This window comes from Vulpes vulpes, chromosome 6, assembly GCF_048418805.1.
Source record: "Vulpes vulpes isolate BD-2025 chromosome 6, VulVul3, whole genome shotgun sequence".
Classification (NCBI taxonomy): domain Eukaryota; kingdom Metazoa; phylum Chordata; class Mammalia; order Carnivora; family Canidae; genus Vulpes; species Vulpes vulpes.
Genome location: NC_132785.1, coordinates 99969515 through 99990698, shown reverse-complemented (window position 1 = coordinate 99990698; position 21184 = coordinate 99969515).

Below are 21184 nucleotides of genomic sequence, written 5' to 3'. Positions count from 1 at the left end.
TAACAGAAGGGAACTGGGCTCGAGAGGAAGGAGCAGTCAGCAGGGAGGTGAGCCCCGCATCAGGCCGAGCTCGGCCGGTGGCCTCAGGATGGCAGTAAAGATCAAGCCTAAGGAAGGCTGGCTCCGGACTTCAGCCCAGCCGCTGGAAGAGTTGCTCCACAGGGAATGGAGCCCCTGGCCAACTCCAACAGTGGGCACCCCCTTAAACTCCATGCCCTAAGCAGCCTGCTGGCCTGCCCTTACCAAGCCCAGCAGGCGTTTCTGGGGCCCTCTGCTGACCACACACCCCAGATGTGCCCTGTCCCATGAGAGGAAAAGGAAAGCCTGCGGCAGGAAAGTGGGCCTCTGATGGCCAGCGGCTCCCCCCACCCCCCCCACCCTCACCCCCACCCCCCCACCCCCCCCCCCCCCCCCCCCCCGCCCCCAGCCAAGCAGGCCTGGCTCCCTTTCCCCTGGGAAAAGTGGGGAGGGGCATCCCGCCACAGCCTTCTATGGATTCAAGCCTGCTTTCCCAAACTGACCTCTTCCCTGCCCTCAGCTGTCTGCCCGGTACTTCCACTGGTCTTCTCTCCCCTGGCGATTTGATCCTGGCCCCAGAAACTGCCAGCAGGTACCTCAAGTAGTAGGTTTCCTGAGCAGAATAAACACAGAGGACTATCTGGACCTTCCAACCCAAAGTGTTGACTTCCGGTTGCTGGGCATGGTGGGGTCTCATCAGAGATACACTCCTGGGATATGTAGGGGGCCTTTGGCATCTCCCAGGGAGTTGGTATGGTCAAAGAATCTATGGATAGGAAAGAGTGGCTTCAACTAAAATATGAAGAAGCCTGAACTGTAGGGCTCCACAGAGTCAATATCAGGCTCTCACAGACCTCTGTGCGGACATACTCCCAGAAGACAGACCCAGTAAGACTCGAGTGTCTTCAGGCTATGAAGGAAGTGTCATTCTACAAGGTGGAGAATTTCACCCCTATCGCTACCTTCTCAGCCATGTTTACTGAGAAAATCTTTCCTTTGTTCTGGTTTCCTCAAAAGGTGCCAGTATCACTCTGCTCGTAGCAAGAAGCCACTTCTGAGCATATCCTTCCCCAAGAGACTCAGGGTATGGGTCATAAGCATCCAAGAGCTGCTAGGTCAGTCATCCTTGCTGTTGCCAGGAGAACATGGGACTTCTACTGCTTATGGGACAATTGGTGTGGTTGACAGCAAAGCAGAAATAAAATTAACAGGATACCCCTAACCATGCACCTTCTCCTATTCTTGTTGGTAGTCAGAGTTTTCAGAGTTCATTCTTCTACTTTCACCTTCACCAAATGCCATTTAAAATTCTACTTTGACCTCTCAAATAAAACCCAACTGGCCTGCTCTAAAAACTCACTTCCAGAGGTGCCTGGGTGGCTCAGTCAGTTGAGTGTCTGCCTTCGGCTCAGATTATAATCCCAGGGTCCTGGGATTGAGCCCATGTAGCCTCGCTCACTGCTTCTCCCCCACCCCCCGCCCCCACTCATGCTCTCTCACTCTCTGTCTCTCTGTTTCAAATGAATAGGTAAAATCTTTAAAAACAAAAAAAAATCATCTTCCAAATAATGGAAAAGAGAATAGGTGAAGATAATTATGTATAACCACAGAAAAACCTTTATAACAAAGGCATTATCAATAATCATATTTAATGCACACATGTTATTTCCATAGCAAGAGTGTGATGTGAGGGCAAAAACTATGACTCTGTATGTCCAATAAAGTGTTTTAAGAATACTCCAAACAGACCCTGAAACATGAGTATGCCACCACCTAATAAAGATTTTTCTTTCTAAGTTTCAAAATCTGTGCAGCTGACATGTTCAGTGTGGCTTTTTTAAGGACTGGCAAAACTAGAGGCATTTCCCAATCCTGTCTAGATGGTACTTCCATTTCCATTTATAGTAACAACATAGGCATTAGAGGGCCTTGAGACCAAGACTGACCGAAATGCATTGAATGCAACATCCACAGTGTTCCCTGTCTTCTGCCTGACGATAGGATTCTTCTATTACCTGCATGGTCCTTGGCCCCAAAACTAGGCAGATCACTGGGATTGAGGACAGAAAGGGCAGCCCATCTCTGTATTGAGGGGAGATGGTCTGCCTCTACTTACTACTTTCCTCAGTACAGAAATTGTCTTCCCACAGTGACATCTGTCTCTATTCTCAAACCACACTGGGACCTGAGAAGATATGAGTCTCTATTCTAAAATATACAGCATGTATGATTCCTAAACTTTAACAGGAAATTTGTGAGGTGTTGTTTGTTCTCTTTTTTTATTGCACCTATCAGCCTATCTCCTGGGAAGGCATTGAGCTCCTGGAGTTCCATGTTCAGTTACAGTAGGCCAGCACCATAGCATGATGTTTAAACCACACGGACTCTAAGCCTTACTAGACTGACTTGATTCAGATCCTGGCTCTGCCATTTACTGGCTATGATATTTTAGGAACATCACAACCTCCCTATGCCATAGCTCTGTGGAACTCATGACAGTCTTGCCTCAGAAGGCTGTCAGAGGCTTGCATGAGCTACCATTCATACAATACTCAGCATACAGTTAGTACCATAAAACAATTTGTAAAATTAATATATAATTACAAGTCTATTCATCTTACATGCCTCCCATGAGAAGATTAAAACCATTTCTTAGTAATGTTAGGAGGTCTCAGGCCCCATAGAAGATTTCCCAAGGATCTCGCATAAAAGAAGCTTGAAGACTTACAATGTCAGCACCACAGAGCCAAAGTCACAGAACTGAAACACCTGACATAGACCCTCATCTTAGGAAAAAAAATACATAAAAATTACCCTCAAGTGAGCCCAGTTAAAATTGAATTACTCCCTGAAACTACTCTAAACTAATTATTTCAACAGAAGGGATTTAAATTACTTATACTTTAGAGGTGGGTTTTACAGATATCCCTACATTGATTTGGACATGGACACAACTGGTTTTTTAAAATAATTTATTGAGATGAAATTCGCACAATTGTTTTCTAATCTTTAAACCACCTAGTTGAGAAAATTGCTGGAAAGAGTATCTCAAGCTTTCAGTTGCTTGCAAAGCTATGCCCAGTCTACCCAACCTGAGCCCTCCAGGCAAGATTTCACCACCTCACTGGGTAAATGCGAATGACTGTCCTCATAATATAAATATACTAATTCCTATTGTATGAATTGTATGCTTTCTATGTGGTTATTACTATGTTGTAAAAGGCAGATTTTTACAAGACCCTTCCTTGTGTTTCAGGACTTGAATGAATCATCACAAAATGTTTCTAGAGTAGAGCCAAAGGCCTTAACTAAGAAGGGCTTAAAGATGCCCATCAGTATTACCTGACAGCTCAGCTGCGAACTAGGTGTGCCCTTATACTAACTTGTACTAGAAGGGAATGAGAAGCTTCCAGAGGTGCCAGAAGGTTGAGTTTTAATGGAGCTGGAGTTTGTCCTTACATGGAACCAGATATATTTGTTGGACCAGCTTCCCTGGACTAGGAAACAATATGGCACCCAGAGACCACATAGCTAAGTGCAGACAGAGGGATTGGGAGGATAAGAAGTCAGAACAAATGCCCACAAACTGATTCTAGGGCCTTGAAGAATTAGCATGAGGATTACCTGGGTGGATCAGTGGTTGAGCCTTTGGCTCAGATCTTGATCTCAGGGTCCTGGGATCAAGTCCCTCATAGGGCTCCCTGCATGGAGCCTGCTTCTCCCTCTGCCTATATCTCTGCCTCTGTGTGTGTGTGTCTCTCTCTCATGAATAAACAAATAAAACCTTTAAAAAAAAAAAGAGCACAAAATTATTTCAAGAACAGAGAAACTTAGAGCTATTACAGATCTTAGATATTTTCAAAGAATTTTTTTTAGAATAAGAAGCCAGACATGGGTGGCTTCTTTTTTGTGTTGTATTCTCAGACATTATTTTCTTTATATATTCCCTTGTTTCTTAATAAAAATGTTCATTAATGCTAATTCTTTCAGCTCTATTAATGGAGTTTGTCCATGTTTTCCTTGGAGTGAATAGGGATATTTTATCCCCAGAGCCTTGAACAGTAGGGAAGGAGGAATTAAAAATGAGGGAAGTAAAAAAAAAAAAAAAAATGAGGGAAGTTAAAGGAAAGACAAAACTCAGGAAGGAATCTGCTTATCACATCACCTAAGCATCTCACTCTAGGTACTTACCTGGTTCAAATCTCAGCAAACTCTCAATTCTCAGAAAAGAGCCTTATCTCTGCCTCCTATGACCCTCTCCTATTCAAAATCCATCTCATAACCAAGACCTTTTCAGTTGTCCCCCATCTGTTCAGTCTCTCTCAGTGCTCTCATACATGTTTCTTTCTTTATAAAAAAAAAATTATTATTATTTATTTATTTTAGAATGAGAGAGTGAGTGTGCGGGAGAGGGAGAAAGAATCTGAAGCAGACTCTGAGCTGAGTACAGAGCCCAAAGAGAGGTTCCATCCCACCACTGCAAGATCACAATCTGAGCCAGGAGGACACTCAACCAACTGAGGCACCCACGTGCCCCCATACATCTTTCTTCCTTCTTGTATCCTCAAATGTTTTTTAAAGCTGCAGTTTGCCTCTAAATTTGTGTTTTCTCTATGTTGTTTTTATAAGCATTCTGTGCCACATACATAATTTCTACACTGTTCTATTAGATTTGAAGGTGAACAGCTTCTATCTCCTTTGTAAGTCCCTGCCACATCATTTACATTAAAAAGTTCTTCAAAAGTGAAGTATCTTATTGTGCTTTTTAAAAATGCATCACTCTAAGAAAACCCAAACAGTGCATAAAAGAAGAAAATTCATAATTCCATCCCAAAGAGATACTAACCTTCAATGTTTCAGAATGTATCTCCTTGGTCTTTGCATATATAAAAATTGACAGAAAAGGCGTCTTGCTTCATATTCTGTTTTATGGCTTTCTCCTTTTATTTTTATGCTGCTACACAGACCTGTTTCAATCTTCAGAAAAGCCATATAATATTACAAGGCACAGATGTTTCATAATATTATTGGACTACCAATAGATATTTCAATTGCTCCAAATGGACTTTTAAGTTGTACAAAAGCTGTCAAGAATGACTCCCTTGTTACAAGCTTAAATTTCTGAATAGATGGTTTTAACGACAATTAAGATAGAGAATACCAGAGAAGTAGCAGGTTTGGGGTAGATAAATTGCTTCTTTTTGCTGATTATTTTCTCTTTAAATATTATAACCATCAAAATCAGAAACCAACATGAACACATTACCATGATCTAATTCTCATACTCCATTCAAGTTTCACTAATTGTCCCAATATCATCCTTTATAACAAAAGGACTTAATCCAGGATCATGCCTAGCATTTAGTTATTGTGTCTCTTCAACTTGCTTCAATCCGAATTTTTTCCCGAGTGTTCCTGGTCTTTTACAGACTGGAGACTTTTAAAGATTATAGGCTGATTGTTTTCTAGCAAGTTACTTATTTTGGGTGTGCTTGATGTGTCCTCATGATTAGATTTAGATTGTGCATTTTCGTCAGAGGTATCACAAAAGAGATGCTCTATGCTCCTGATTGCATTCTATAAAGAGGGACTTAATGCCCATTTGTCCCATTACATGTAATGGGTGGTAATCTTGATCACTTGATTAGGTGATGTGTGCAAGACTTCTCTACTGTAAAGTTACCCTATTTTCTTTCTTAATCATCAAATATTTGTTCGGAGATAGTTTGAAGTGATGTAAATATCTATTCATCATTTAACTTTCACCCACCATGCATCTCTTGATGGTTCTTGACTGGATTATTTTTATTATTTGGGTTACCAAAGTGATTTTCTAATTCCATCATTATTTTACATTCATTAGTAGACATTCCATGGTAAAGGAGAGCTTTTTTGCTCTCTCCATTTATTATTCATTTACCTATTTCAGCATAGACTCATAGATTCATTCCCATTTTATTAAATAGGTTATGGTCTATAATTATTATTACTTATCTTGATCCTCAAATTATCCCAGATTTGGCAAGTAGGAGCCCCATAAAACTGGCTTCATATTCTTTTGACGTGTCTCCATTATTCTTCTAGCACTCCTTAATTTCTGACACAAAAAATATATTCCAGATTCATATTGTACTTTCTCTGCCCTAGTCCCTAAAGTAATAGGGACCAGTAATTAGTAATTTCTCCAAAATAGTAATTAGTAATTTCTCCAAAGAGCCCAGGTTTCTTTTAGTGGAAAATGTTATTTAGAAGCCAAGATCTGGCTACTAGGTGTGCTCACTGCTATCGGAATGTTACTCCTCCCAGAACCTCTCAGAGGATAGAAGCTAGAGATTTATATTTCTATATCGATTGAAATATGTGAAAACTGTAAGTTTATGTGTTTAACTTCCATTCTATTCTAACAAAACAACATTCATTCATTCTAGTTACCTCCCTCTCCATATCATAATTTCTTTCTCTGACAGGAGACACCTGTCTTTCAGTATTCTCAATATGTTTATTTATTTTATTAAACCTCCATGTGTAACCAACCTTCTGTTGCTACCATCACACCCCTGCAGATGCCCTCATCACCTCGCCTACTCAGGCCCACCCACCCCTCTACACTGGCATAGAGCCCCTTCTCTCTCAACTCAGACCCTGACAATCCTGTTGGGCCATCACCACCCCAATTCACTAATGCTGCCTTACCCTGTTTGCACTCCTATATCTGTGACAGATCACTGAAATTCCCACTCCCCACTGATGCATACTTTGTTTGACACAAGCTAATGGCTTTACACTAAATTATTCAGAAGTATTGAAAGGAGAGAGGAAAAAATTTTCCCTGATTATTTCTTAATTTAAAAATTAATACAAATATCATTAAAAATAAAGAAAGACTAAGGAAAATTTTTTTTAAAAAAAATGAAGGATACTAAGGAGACATGTCAACTAAATGCACTATGGAATCCTAGGCAAAAATAAGACCGTTATTGGAAAGTGGTAAGATCTGAAGAAGATATATAAATTAATTGTTAAAAATATATCAGTGCTAATTTCTTGGTTTTGGTAATTATACTATGATTATGTAAAATGTTAGCTAAGGAAATCTGGGTGAAAGGTATAGGAACTCTCAGCACTGTTTTTGCAATTTTTCTGTAAGTAAAATATTATTTCAAAATAGGACATTTTTTAAAGCATGCATTCTCTTCAGGAAAAAAATCAAAAAATGTAGAAATATTCAAACTAAAAACTGAGGACAAAAATAAGGCAGAAATAGTACCAAGTTCACAAAAACTCTCTCAGGAAAGAGAAGAGGAGAGAACACTTCTCATTTCATTATCCTGCTATCAAAATCAGAAAAAGACATTTCAAGAAAACTGTGAGCCAATATCCTTATGATCTAAACATGACAATTCTTACAAACAAAAATTATTAGCAAACCAAATCCAGACATATTTAAATATCTACATAGCCCAGCAGAGTTTATTCCTATAATGCAAAGTTGTTCAACATTCAAAGAAATGAACAGTGTAAGTTACCATATCAGCAAATTGAAAAAGAAAAACCATATAGTTATCTCAATAAATTTTTTTAAAAAGCATTGACCGAAATCCAATATCTTTCTGTAATAAAAACACTAAGGTAATTAAGAATAGAAGGTAACTTTTTCAAACTAATAGAGTACTTAATGGTGAAAAACTGAATATTTTTCCTCTAAAATTGGGAAATGGTGAGATGTCTATTCTTGCTGAATTAGTGTTCCTTTGATAGTGTGACAAGCAAAAATAAAGAAATAAAAATTAACTCAAAATGAATCATAGACCTAAATGTAAGAGCTAAAAGTGTAAAGCTCTAAGAGAAAATATAAGAAAAAAAGTCTTTGTCACATTGGGTTAAGCAAATAATTCTTAAATAGGACCCAAAAAGGAAAAGCTATATATATATAAAAAAAAGAGTAAACTACATTTCATCAAAATAAAAAACTTTGCTCTTCAAAAGAGACCATTAAGAAAAATGGAAAAACAAGTCATAGACTGAGAGAAAATATTTTCAAAAATAACTCTAATAAAGAACTTCTATCCAGAACATATTAAGAACTCTTACAGTTTAATATTTTTTTAAAAGATTTTATTTATTTATTCATGAGAGACACAAAGAGAAGGCAGAGATACAGGCTGAGGGAGAAGCAGGCTCCATGCAGGGAGCTGGATGTGGGACTCAATCCCAAAACCCCGGAATCACTCCCTGAGCCAAAGGCAGACACTCAACCGCTGAGCCACTCAGGCATCCCCTTACAGTTCAATATTAGAAAGATAACCCAAATTTTTAATAAACAAGAGATTTGAAGACACTTCACTGGAAATAATATACACACGGCCAACAAGCACATGAAGAGATGTTCAATATTATTAGTCATTAGGAAAATGCAAATTAAAACCGTAACAAGGTGGGCACCTGGGTGGCTCAGTGGTTGGGCATCTGCCTTTGGCTCAGGTCATGATGCTGGGGTCCTGGGATCCAGTCCGGGATCGGGCTACCCACAGGGAGCCTGCTTCTCCCTCTACCTGTGTTTCTCTCATGAAGAGATAAATAAAATCTTTTAAAAAACAAACATAAAACGTAACACTACATACCTATTAGAATGATTCAAATCTAAACAACTGCCACAAATAAAGCTAATAAAGATGTAGAGCAACTGGGGTATTAATGGTGGGAATGCAAAATGGTCCAGCCACTTTGAAAATTTCTTTGCCAGTTTCTTATAAAATGAATCATACACTTAATATATGACCCAACAGTCTCACCCCTAGGTACTTACCCAAGAAAAAACTTATATCCAGAACATATTAAACACAATGATTTGTATGAAAATGTTTATAACAGCTTTATTTATAATTGCTAACAGCTGAAAACAAGCCACATTGGTGAATGGATAAACTATGGTGCAGTGCAGTCATCGATGGAAAGGATCAAACTACTAGAAGCAACACCATTGTCAAATCTCAAAAGCATTATGCTACTGAAAGAAGCCAAAATCAAAAGCTACCTACCTGCATACCCTATGATACCATTTATTGACATTAAAAAATAATAAGATCAATGGTCCTTTGGGGTAGGGAGTAAGAGCAGGACATTGACTGCAAAGATGCAGAAGAGAACTTTCCGGGGGTGATAGAAATGTTCTATATCTTGATTGTGACAGTGGTTACATGGCTGTATAGATTTGCCAAAACTCATCAAATCATACAATTTTTTTAAAGATTTTATTTATCTATTTGAGAAAAAGAGAGAGAGAGAGTGAGAGCACAAGTGGGGTAGAGTGAAAAGCAGGCTGCCGATGAGCAGGGAGCTTAATGCAGGGCCCAATCCCAGGACCTTGAGAACATGATCTGAGCCTAAAGCTGATGCCCAACCAACTAAGCCACCCAGATGCCCCCTAACCCTACACTTTTAAAACAGTGTTTTTACTAATATACATGTATGATTACTATCTAATTATATGTAAATTGAACTTCAGTAAATCTGACTTTCAAAAAAATGATATTGTAATAATTACCAAAGAATAGTGGGGAAAACAGCAATGCATTCTCTTTAGGAAAAATTCAAATAATAACCAAGGTATACTTAGTCAAAAGTGAAAATCTCCTCTCTGCCTTCTTCCATCCCACTTGTATACATTCTTTCAGATAATTTACCCATACTCATTTGTTTGTAAAAATGCCAAAGTGTGATATCATGTTACGTATTGTTTTGTAACCTGGTTCACTGGTGCCCCTTTCCACTGTGGATGTCTTCCTGTTGTTCATCAACATAAAAATCTCTATCCTCTCCCACCTCGGACATCTCACTGTCAAGGATGGAGTGGGCTTTCCATAAATGTTATTGACCTTCTCCACTTGCCACATGCACCAGTTGACTGGCCAAAGAGGGTCGGCCTGACTGTCAAGAAGAACAAACTTTCTCCAGCAGCTGTCAGCATCCAGAAGACACTGTGTTCTTTGAACCTGTTACCAAACCAGCCAGGTCAGTTTCTCCTCCTATTTCAAAGCAAATTTCCTCTCATTCTCCTTGAATTGCCACAGCAGTTGGCCTGTAATCCCGCAACAGAGGTGGGGGAAGAATATCTTTCTATAAATACAGAACAATTGTTCACAAATTATCATTCCTTTTTATTTTGATCAATATGCTTATATCTTGAACTGTTCAACTGATCCTCAAGAGATTTGTTCAAGGTCACACAGGCCCTGGCAGTGGCGGGAAAGAAGAGTAGGAAGTAGCTGTGTTGTCTTCAGCCAGCAGACAGGCTGTGCCAGGCACTGCCATCCCTACCAAGCCCAGAGCAGAATGCCAGAGGCTCGGGGTTCAGTGCAGGCAGTTGGGAGAGACCATCAGATATTGGAAAATTATGTGACAGCTTCAGCAGTGTTTTCCCCACTCACCCTTAGAAAGAGCATCTGAGTGCCCTAGACACTTCTAGGTCTACTTTGTAGCCTCAGGGAACCAGCATCTCTGACTGCTGCCTTTAGTTACCCCGACACCCCCTGAACGCCCACCCTAGTCAAGTGCTTGACAACCTCAGACTATGCTGACCACACAGGATTCTCAATCCACACAAGGAATTCCCAAGTCCGGCTTCTCCAATTCACTGTTCTACCAAATGGAGCAAGCGGGGAATAACTAAATAGAGATATAACAGCAACTATGCTATCGTTGATCAAAAGGAGTGATTTGGGGTCATCTGACTAGGTCCTTTCCAAGCTTTCTTTCCATTCTAAAGTTTTCCCTTGTGTTTCTAACCAAGGCAACCCTGCCTGTTATGGTGAAGAGCCACATTTCAGCATCTGAGAGACTTGGTTTCAGATCCTGGTTCTGCCACCAACCAGCTAAGTGACATGGGGCCAGTTACTTGACCTTGCTCTGCTCCAGCTTCTTCATATTCACAGGGCTATCAGGAGACTTCTTTGATGCCATCCAGGGCTTAGTACTGCACCTGGCACAGCTCAGTCCTGTGCTATCATTATTTCTTTTTTTCTTTAAGATTTTATTTATTTATTCATGAGAAACAGAGAGAGATAGAGGCAGAGGGAAAAGCAGGCTCCATGCAGGGAGCCTGATGTGGGACTCGATCCCAGGTTTTCAGGATCACGCCCTGGGCTGAAGGTGGCGCTAAACCGCTGAGCCACCTGGGCTGCCCCTCATTATTTCTATTACACATTAAGGGCCTTATCTTTCTGAGAATACACACAGAAAGCTGTTCTAGCTCCAAGGATTGTTTCTTCTAAAATTATTACTGGGTAGAATAAAAGAGGATGGGATAATCTGAAGGAAAGGACCAGTGAAGCAGTTCTTTTTACTTTTTATCTTAAGAGATCTGAATGATGGCCATAAGGAGCAGTTCTCAGAGGTAATCATGAAGATAAGTGAGAAGGCATGTTCAGGCACTGCTCAAGATCCCAAAACTAACTAATTTGACAATCCATTCTTTTTTTAAAAATATATACTTTTTTATTTATTCGTGAGAGACACAGATAGAGAGGCAGAGACATAGGCAGAGAGAGAAGCAGGCTCTATGCAGGGAGCCCAATGGGGAACTTGATCCTGGGACTCCAACATCATGCTCTGGGCATGAAGGCAGATGCTCAACCACTGAGCCACCCAGCATCCCTGACAGTCCATTCTTAGCCTCAAATTTCTCCCATATCTCAGCCAAGAATCCCTTTTGAAGTACCACATAGCCTAATTTTAACTCTGCTCTGAGAAACCTTGATGTTAGAAGTGTCACCTATAGTCTCTCTGTTGTATCAATAGTAAGCTGTCACTTATTAAGCACTTAATGATTTGCCTAGCTCTGGGCTCTAACCATTGTTTATTCAGTCTTTAAAACACCCTGTATCACTTCCCTATTTTATGGGCAGAGAAATTTAGGCACAGAGAGGTTAGGCACTTGCCAAAAGCCACACAGCCAGTAAGTGATAATTCCACAGTGAATTAATTCCATGGGTCCGAGGGTCAGAATATGTGATTAGAGTCCCTGTCAGCTCTAAATCACAGCTTTCTGGATCTTAGGATTCCTAGGCACTCTGAGGCAACCAACATTTAGAACACAAGATGATCCTACTAACACTCTTCCTCCTTAGGCTTCTATATGGTGGCAGGAATGTATCGACATCCAAACAAGAGCTGGAGAGGAAGAACCAGCTCCAGTTCTTGGCAGCAGATTCTCAGCCCGACCTTCTCAAACTGGAAGGGAAAGGTCATTCCATTGGACTTTCCTTTATTCAATGGCGAGAGGTTTTCTTCCCAGAATATTCTCCAAAGAAATGACGTAGACTTAAGAGCACAATTTGAAGGAAGCGAAAAAGGTTGAGAGCAGAGGACTGAGGCCGGTTTGGATGGGAAGAACAGCTACAGAAAAGCCCGGAGCTGCTGTGCACAAAGCTTGAGTTCTGCCCAATGTCCCTTGGCCCTGGTTTTTTGTGTGCAAGAAAAAGCAGAACATAGGACCTCATGAGTGCTAATAACTAATGATTATAAGGAGCTAAAAGACCAGCACAGGGGAGCAGTTTTAAGGGTCCAGTGTCTGGAATCTAGCACACCTGGATTCTGTTCCCTGTTAGTTCCCTTATAAGCTGGGTTGCCTTTACTATGTTTTTTTACCCTTTCTGGGCCTCCTATCCTTACTGTAAGGTGGGCTAAGAACAGAGTCATTGTGAAGATACAAATAGATCATGAAATCCAAGGCTCAGAGCATGGTAAGTGCTCAATACATGTCTGCTAGTATCAACTGTGATCATAAATAAACAATATTCTTTGCAGCATTGCTCCAAAGATTCAGTAAACATTTTCACTGATTTCCATGGGTTTTCCTGGCTCGTTTGGCAAACAACTTAGAGTTCTCTCTAAGTTGCCCCTCTCAATCCCGGGAAAACTGCTATCTACTTGCTTTTATAAATGATGTGTAGACATCTTTATTTTTCAAAATATTGTCACAATACTAGTACATCGCTAGTGGGGATGCAAAAGAGCACACCCACTTTGGAAAACAGTTTGGCAGGGGCAGCTCAGGTGGCTAGGCGGTTTAGTGCTGCCTTCAGCCTGGGGCATGATCCTGATTCTATAAATAAACAAATTTTAAAAATCTTTTTTAAAAAAAAGGAAAACAGTTTGGCAGTTTTTATACACTTACCATAAGACTCAGCAATTCCCCTTGTAGGTACATATCCAAGAGAAAGGAAAACTTGTGTTTATACAAAAACCTGGCTGCAAATGCTGGTCAAAACAGGAAACAGCCCAGATGTCCTTCAGCTGGTATAAATAGCTAAACAAACTAATATATCCATCAATGGAATACTACCCAGCAATCAAAAGAATTGACCAGTGACATACTCATGAATGAGTCCCAACTGCAAAGCAAAAGAAGCTAGACCCAACAGGCTGTGTACTGTATGATGTCACTTCTGTGACACTCTAGAACAGGCAAAATTATAGGTATAGAAAATAGGTCAGTGGTGGGTTTCAAGGGCTGAGACTGGCAGGAGGGGTTGACTAGAAAGAGACACAGGAGAATTTTAGGGGGTGAGGAAACTATTCTATATATCAAGTGTGATGTTAGGTTGCATGATTATATGCATTTGTCAAAACTGACAGAAATATACACTGAAACCGTCCCCCGGGTAGCTTAGTCAGTTGGGCAGCTGACTCTTGGTTTCAGGTGGAGCAGTGATCTTGGGGTTGTAGGACGGAGCTTGGCCACAGGCTCCCCACTCAGTGCAGTCTGCTTGTTCCTCTCCTTCTGCTCCTCTCTCTCTCTCTGTCTCTCCATCACCCAATAAATAAATAAATAAATAAATAAATAAATAAATAAAATATTTTAAATATATATGTATATATACTCTAAAAAGGATAAATTTTACTTTATGGGGATGCCTGGGTGGCTCAATGGTTGAGTGTCTGCCTTTGGCTCAGGTCTTGATCCCAGGGTCCTGGAATCTGCCTCTGCTTATGTCTCTGCCTCTCTCTCTCTGTCTCTCATGAATAAATAAATAAAATCTTAAAAAAAAATAAAATCTTTAAAAAAAATTACTTCATGTAAATTACACCTCAATTAAAAGAAAACCAAAAGAAAAATATTGGTGTGCACATAATCTCATTTTCTTCCAATATCCCCATCACCGAGGGCAAGTTCTCTCATTTCTGCTGTGGGGAGATGAGGCTTGTAGAGGGAAGTGGCACTCCTGCAAAACCAGTACCCCAGGTTCCCTTGCTTGGAGCTACTTCCTCTCTGAATCTTCTTCAGACAAGCTAGCATGGTAGCCCCTGCAGCCACTTCTCTCTCCCATCTTCCCTTTCCTATGAATGTCTAAGGTTTTAAGCCATCAGCTTAAATAACACCATTAATTAATCAATCAATTTGTTAATTAAAAGTTTGGCACTAGGTATCTGAGTTCCACAAAGCTTCAGAGAAACATTTTCCTCCCAACGTCTCTAATTTGTTATGGAGAGGAGACAAAGGACCCTTTTGGAGGAACCACACACCCTGGGGCAGCCACATTCCTCTGATGTAATATTTGTCGGTAAATGTTCTAGCTACAGTAGGAAGGAAACTAGATCAAAGCCGAGGAATCTATCACACTAAGCACTGACTTCCACACTGCCTCTTGGAATACATTTTTGCCTTTTGGAGAGCGATCACAAGAGAGACTGATTAAATTATTATTTAAAATAAAAGTTATCATCCCATTCAACCTCAAACATCGTCGTTAAAGATCTGTGATTTTTGTTTGCTCTTTGTAACTTGGGCTTTGATTAGATGATGAAACAAATAGCACATGCAAAATTGTTTCCTTATATTCAAATTTATCCTACATAATATAAACACTACTGTATACCACTAATGGTCACCAAAGTGATCAATGGAACAAATTCCATCAACAAACCTCCAATGTCTATAAGGGAGCTAACCCTGGTGCTAACGAACAAAACATCCCCTGCTGGCTCTTTCTTATAAAAGCTATGAACCAATGCCTTTGGTTTCCTGACAAAGGAATCAAATTAGTTCAAGGACTACAAGAAAAGTATAGGCTAAACACAGATTGGCCCTTGACATAATCTCCTCCTCTCCATCTTGACCCCTAAGTCCTCAGAATTGTTGAAACACATTTTGAGAAGAATTCAGAGCCAGGCATTGTTAAGCGAGGACTGCCCTGCCTAGCACACTGCGTGAAGCAGAACCCAAATAGTCTCTTCATTTTCCATCAACCCAGGGATGGTTAGGTCAGAGAGGGAAGCTCTACTCAGCCCCCAAGGCAAAGATGAAGCAATCTTCATGGTTTTCCCCCCAGATACTTCTAACAGTGTTTTAACATTCGTCCATGCAGTCTATAGAGTATGATGGGGTTGAAATAAATATTGCAAGGTTCAGTCCCACACTATTGATTGTACACCACACCACATGCCAGCCATGGTGCTGGATGCCATGGATATGATTAGGAGCAAAATGGACATGGTCCCTGACCCCATAGAGCTAATGGCCTGGGAGATGGGGGTGCTGGTTCATACATAAATGAACAAATACCAAATCGAAACAGATGGGGATTGTCTTAGTCTGTGCTAACACAAAGTACCATGGACTAGGTGGTTTATAACAACAGAAATTATTGTTCCCAGTTCCGGAGGTTGAAGTTTCAAGAGACTGAATAGCACTCTCTGCAGGGAAGAAAAACTATGGGAGGAATACTCTGGCATTCCTACTCCCTCTTTTATTCCCCCTGGGAAGAAGAATGACTCATGGGCTTGCAAATTGAGAGGAGAAACTGGCTCCCTGTGGTTCAGCCCAGGCTCCTTAATCCAGTTTTGGAGAATCCAAGGGGTCTTCTGGATTGAGGTGATGGCTAAGCCTCAAAGGATGAGAAGGAAAGGGGGCAGGGGAGTGGGAGTAGTTTGGGAGAGATAACCCTCAGGGCAGGAGGAACAGCACCTGGAAACCCCTGGACACAAAAGAAAACATGGTCCTTTGGAAGAACAGCAAGAAGTTCTTCATGGCTGGATTTGTAGAGGGAGAGAACAGGAGCTAAAAGATGTGGCTGGCAAAGGAACCAGATCATGAAGGACCTTATGTGCCAAACTATGAAGTCGAAGTTTTATCCTGAGGGCATTCAGAGGGATAGAAAGGTTTAATGGAAAGAGTGAAAATACTTCATTCCTGATAGATCCGTCTGGCTGCAAGGTGAACAGGCAGGAGAAAGATTGGAAGTTCCAGCCTTCTCTGAAATTGTGAGAGGACGAAACAAGGGCCCTTTGCAGGGCCAGAAATCTTCATCTTGGCCTTCCAGATCCAATTGTCCTGGGCCCCGGGTCTGAGCTCCTTTCAGAGGGCCCTCCTCATACAGCCTCCAACCCAACTCTGTTAACTACTCATTCTCTCTCTTCTATAGGCCTGGGTGGGCACAGAGTCCCAGGGGTGCTGTGGAATTCCTTGTAGTTTCTTTGTGTTTTTTTTCCTTGTAGTTTCTTTACACCCTGCCCACATATTTGTAAACAACCCCATTATTAAAAACTCTGTGAATGATCCTAATTTGAGTGTGCCAGCTGGTTCCTGCTGAGCCTTTCATAGTTACACCCCCGCCCCTAAATAAGGAGAAAAGAAGCATAAGTGACACAGGAAAGGGATGGGACCGTCTTCCTATGGATTATGGCTTGAGAAGTTGGCTGTTTAGGAAAGATAACAGACTTACTGAGATAGTGGTTGTCTTTTAATAGCCCTACTGTTTGCTTGAGAATGATGTTGCTCACTTAAAAAGAAGAGAAAAATCACTGGAAGTCCTACCTCCCAGAAACAAATGCTATTAAAGGTCTACTGGTTATCCTTCTACATAATTCTCTACACATATATAATACTCATGCAGATGTGTTTTATTTTGAGTGGCTCATACTCCAAATGCTCTATCAAACCCACTTTTTCTCATTCATCCATAAGCTTCAACTTTGAGTTGCTGGTGGAATAATACAAGTAGATGTGCCTAGAAATAAATTGAATATAACAATCTAGAGTCTAAGAGACTCAGTCTTGGGGTCACCATTAGCGACATGGCCACGAAAGCCGCAGGAGGCAGAGGCTCGCCCGAGGTAGAGGGTAGGAGGGTGAAGAGGCAAAAACCACCACAGAGCTGCTGGAACTCAAACCCTGACAGGCAAGAGTAATGAGGGGAGGCAGATAATGAGGTAGGAGGAGCATGGGAGTCCTTGGCCTTCGAGAAAGAGGAGTGGTCAACAGTAAAGAAAGCCACCACTGGGTCCAATAAGATAAGGGCTTTGGATTTAGCAATACAGGATAGCTGGTGCCCTGGATAAGAGTGATTTTAGCAAAGTGGTGGAGGGGAAGCCATGCTGTGGGAGAACAAAGGAGAAAATGGAGGTGATGGGCCTGCCCTCCCCACTTGCTGGCCCCTCGTGTGGATGAATCATCTGGGCATTTTGTGATATTGCAGATCTGATTCAGTGGGTCTGGGGTGGGACCTGTATTTCTAACAAGTGCCACAGGAATGTCGATACATACCACTGGACCAAACTTGAAGCAGCAAGGGGTTAGATTAGGTTGCCCAGTGACAATGCCTAGTCTTGATAAGCTCACAAAGGGCTTTACCACAGACACTTAAGCAAGCAGAGATGAAAATGAATTCTTTAGGATCCTGGATTATTATTCACATCAGAAAAGAACCAAAAAGGAAAAGTAGAGGAAATTTTTTGTTCTTGTATGTCTAGTTCTTCTCTAAGTATGCACCTTACTCATGAAAGTCTCTCTGTTTGGGTTACTTAATAGTGTTTCTTAACTTCCAAACTTAGACGGACTTTTTAGTTATCTTTTTCTCTTTTTTTTAAGATTTTATTTATTTATTCATGAGAGGCACAGAGAGAGAGAGAGAGAGAGAGGCAGAGACACAGGCTGAGAGAGAAGCAGGCTTCATGCAGGGAGCCCGATGTGAGTCTTGATCCTGGGTCTCCAGGATCATGCCCAGGGCCGAAGGCAGCGCTGAACTGCTGAGCCACCCGGGCTGCCCATCTTTTTCTATTTTCTGTCTAGTTACTATATTTTTCTATTTTCTTTCTAGTTACTATCTCTACTTTAACCACATTAGGTTCAGGAACACACTCTGAGATCACAGTCCTCTGAAAATTGTCGATATTTGTTTTATAGCTCAGAACATGCTCAATTTTTGTAAATGTTCTATGAGTGCTTGAAAAAATAATATTCTATTACTGTTGGGTGCAGTGGTTTATGTCTCTTAGGTCAAATTTATTTGAATAAAAAATATTGACCTAATTATATAAATAAATTTGACACCTGGGAGTGGGGCATCTGGGTGGCTCAGTCAGTTAAGTGTCTGACTCTTGATTTCAGCTCAGGTCCTGATTTCAGGGTCATGAGATTAAGCCTTATGTCAGGCTCCATGCTGGGCTTGGAGCCTGCTTGAGATTCTCTCTCCCTCTTTCCCTTTGCCTCTCCCCCATGCATGTGCATGAGCTCACTCTCTCTCAAAAAAATTTTATTAACTGGGTCTTTTTTAAAAAATATTTTATTGGGCAGCCTGAGTGGCTCAGCAGTTTAGCGCCTGCCTTCAGCCTAGGCCTGATCCTGGAGGCTCCGGGATCCAGTCCCACGTCAGGCTCCCTGTATGGAGCCTGCTTCTCCCTCTGCCTCTCTCTGTGTGCCTCTCATGAATAAATAAAATCTTTTTTTTAAAAAAAATATTTTATTTCTTTATTCATTCATGAGAGACAGAGAGAGAGAGAGAGAGAGAGAGAGAGGCAGAGACACAGGCAGAGGGAGAAGCAGGCTCCATACAGGGAGCCCGATGTGGGACTCGATCCCAGGACCCCAGAATCATGACCTGAGCCAAAGGCAGACACTCAACCACTCAGCCACCCAGGCCCCCATCTTAACTGAGTTAATGGGTCTTCATATTCTATCAATTACTAAAAATAAATGTGTTAAAATCTGACTGGAAAGCCTTTCCTCTCCACCTCTCCTATGGGCCCAACCCTTCGTCTAGCATTTGGGGATTCATGGTGACCAAAATCTGACCTGTTCTCTGCAGAACCAGTTTCTGCCCCAATGGAGTTGACAGCCTAAGATTTACCTGATCACCAGCATCTCCCCACCTCTCTCAGATCTGGAAGTATTTCTCCCTTCTCTGAGCTCTTACAGCATTCGCTGCCTGTGTAACTAATTTAACATCTACACAGTCTGTTTTCATTGCAATTATTTGTGTTCATAATTTACTCCCCTATCAGTTTTTAGATTCCAAATGGACAAACACTATCCTATTTTTTTATATAGCTGTTCTATTAAAATATAATTTCAATAAACTATAAAATTCACTCTTATAAAATGCACCATTTAGTGGAAGACTGTCTTATTTAACTTGGCATCCTCTGCAGCAGTGGTTCTCCACTTTGGCTGCATACTGGAATCACCTGGAGAGCTTTAAAAAAAAATCTGCTACTTGCTTCTTGCCCCCAGAGGTTCTGATTTAATTGGTTTGGGGTGAAGCCTGGACATTAAAATTTTTAAAAGCCCCAGAGTGATTTTAACTTGTAGCCAGTGTCGCCCTATAATGCTTTGCACATAACTGGCACCAATAATTGTTTGTCCTAGTTTCTAATATGAGTTAGCTCTAGTTTCTAATATTCAGCTAATTAACTCACCCAGAACTACTTTCCTGTCTCCCTGACAGCCCCTCAGCTCTTAGAATGATCTGCTTATGCCTGTATCCCCAATTGGATGTAAAAGGAAGAGTAGGAGATAAAAGTATTTAGAAAAGGTACGTTTACTTGCAACGATGGGCAGACTTCACTAGGATTGTATCACTGAGTAAAAATTACAAGATACTTAAAGGAAAAGATGTAAGAGGAAGATTACCATGGTTTACATTGGTCTCTTCAGCCCTGATGATATGCTCACATGGGAAGATTTGTCACATATACCAAATTTCTGTCCTCAAAAATGAGTGATAAAACGGTTTTCATTAGGGAACCTGTAACTTAAGGGAAACGCCTGAGATTTCATTCACGTTGAACACCAAATGTAAAAGAGTAGTTCAGTTCCTTTATCTCAGGGTTGAAAGTATCTTATTATTTTGTTTTTTCTTTCTGTGGGGCTTGAGATACACTCTTATTTTTTTATTTTTTTGAGATACACTCTTAGAATGATGGCTGTGCAGTATCATTTTTGTTTCGACAGCTGTGAACTGCCTGAAGTCAGGGACCAGTTAGTCTCCTACATTTTGGTATCCCCGTGCTGGTACATGACAGGTATTCAATAAATATTGATGGAATAAATATGTTTTAACTGGATAGGGAGCTGCACAAATTTCCTGTCTTGATACTTTTTGCAATTCTTAACTATGGCAGTCTTAAGCCCTGGGCACTTTCTCATCTACCTGGGCTACAACAAACTCAGAAGGGGTTTTACTTCCACGTAAATGGTTGTTGAGGACCTGGGATCCATAAACCTAGGGGCCTCACGGGGAGCAGCAAGGACAGTCACCTCTAGACGAATGAATGCAAGATTCTCCTGGCTGGGAGCGGTCCGTCAGCGAGGCCGGTCATCCTGCCAGTCCTGTAACGCCACTTAACACCTGCTACTGACACCTCCCCACTGCCAGATCCCAAAGGTTCGCGTGGGCATTCCGAGCCGCGCCCCCTAGGTCCCCCGCAGCAGGATACCCCCCCCCGCACCCCCCCCCTCTCCCCGGCCCAAGCGGGTTACGCCCCAGGGCGCAATGCAGAGCGACTCAAGCATCAGGAAGACAAAGTAAAACCAGTCGCACCAAGGAGAGGCAGCGTTATTTAGGCAGCCAGCTACTCCCCCAGAGCCTCCACCCTGTCCCCTGGGCCCGGCGCCCGGCGCTCAGACAGTGCCGGGCTCCTGGAGCCCCAGCTCCCTCCACGTGTCCTGTCTTCCCAGCAGCCTCCTCTGCAAGCCTCTGGAAGAAAACCTCCTGACAACTCGCGGTCTGCGGACTACAACTCCCAGCAGACACCGCTTCGCTTCGCTCTCCGCCCCCCTCCACAGGACACGCAGGCGCTCTGGGCTCCGTCAACAGGCTGGACAGGCGACGGCCGTGTGCAGCTCCTTTTGGGATTTGTAGTTTTTCCGGAGCCAGCCGGGCCGTCAGTC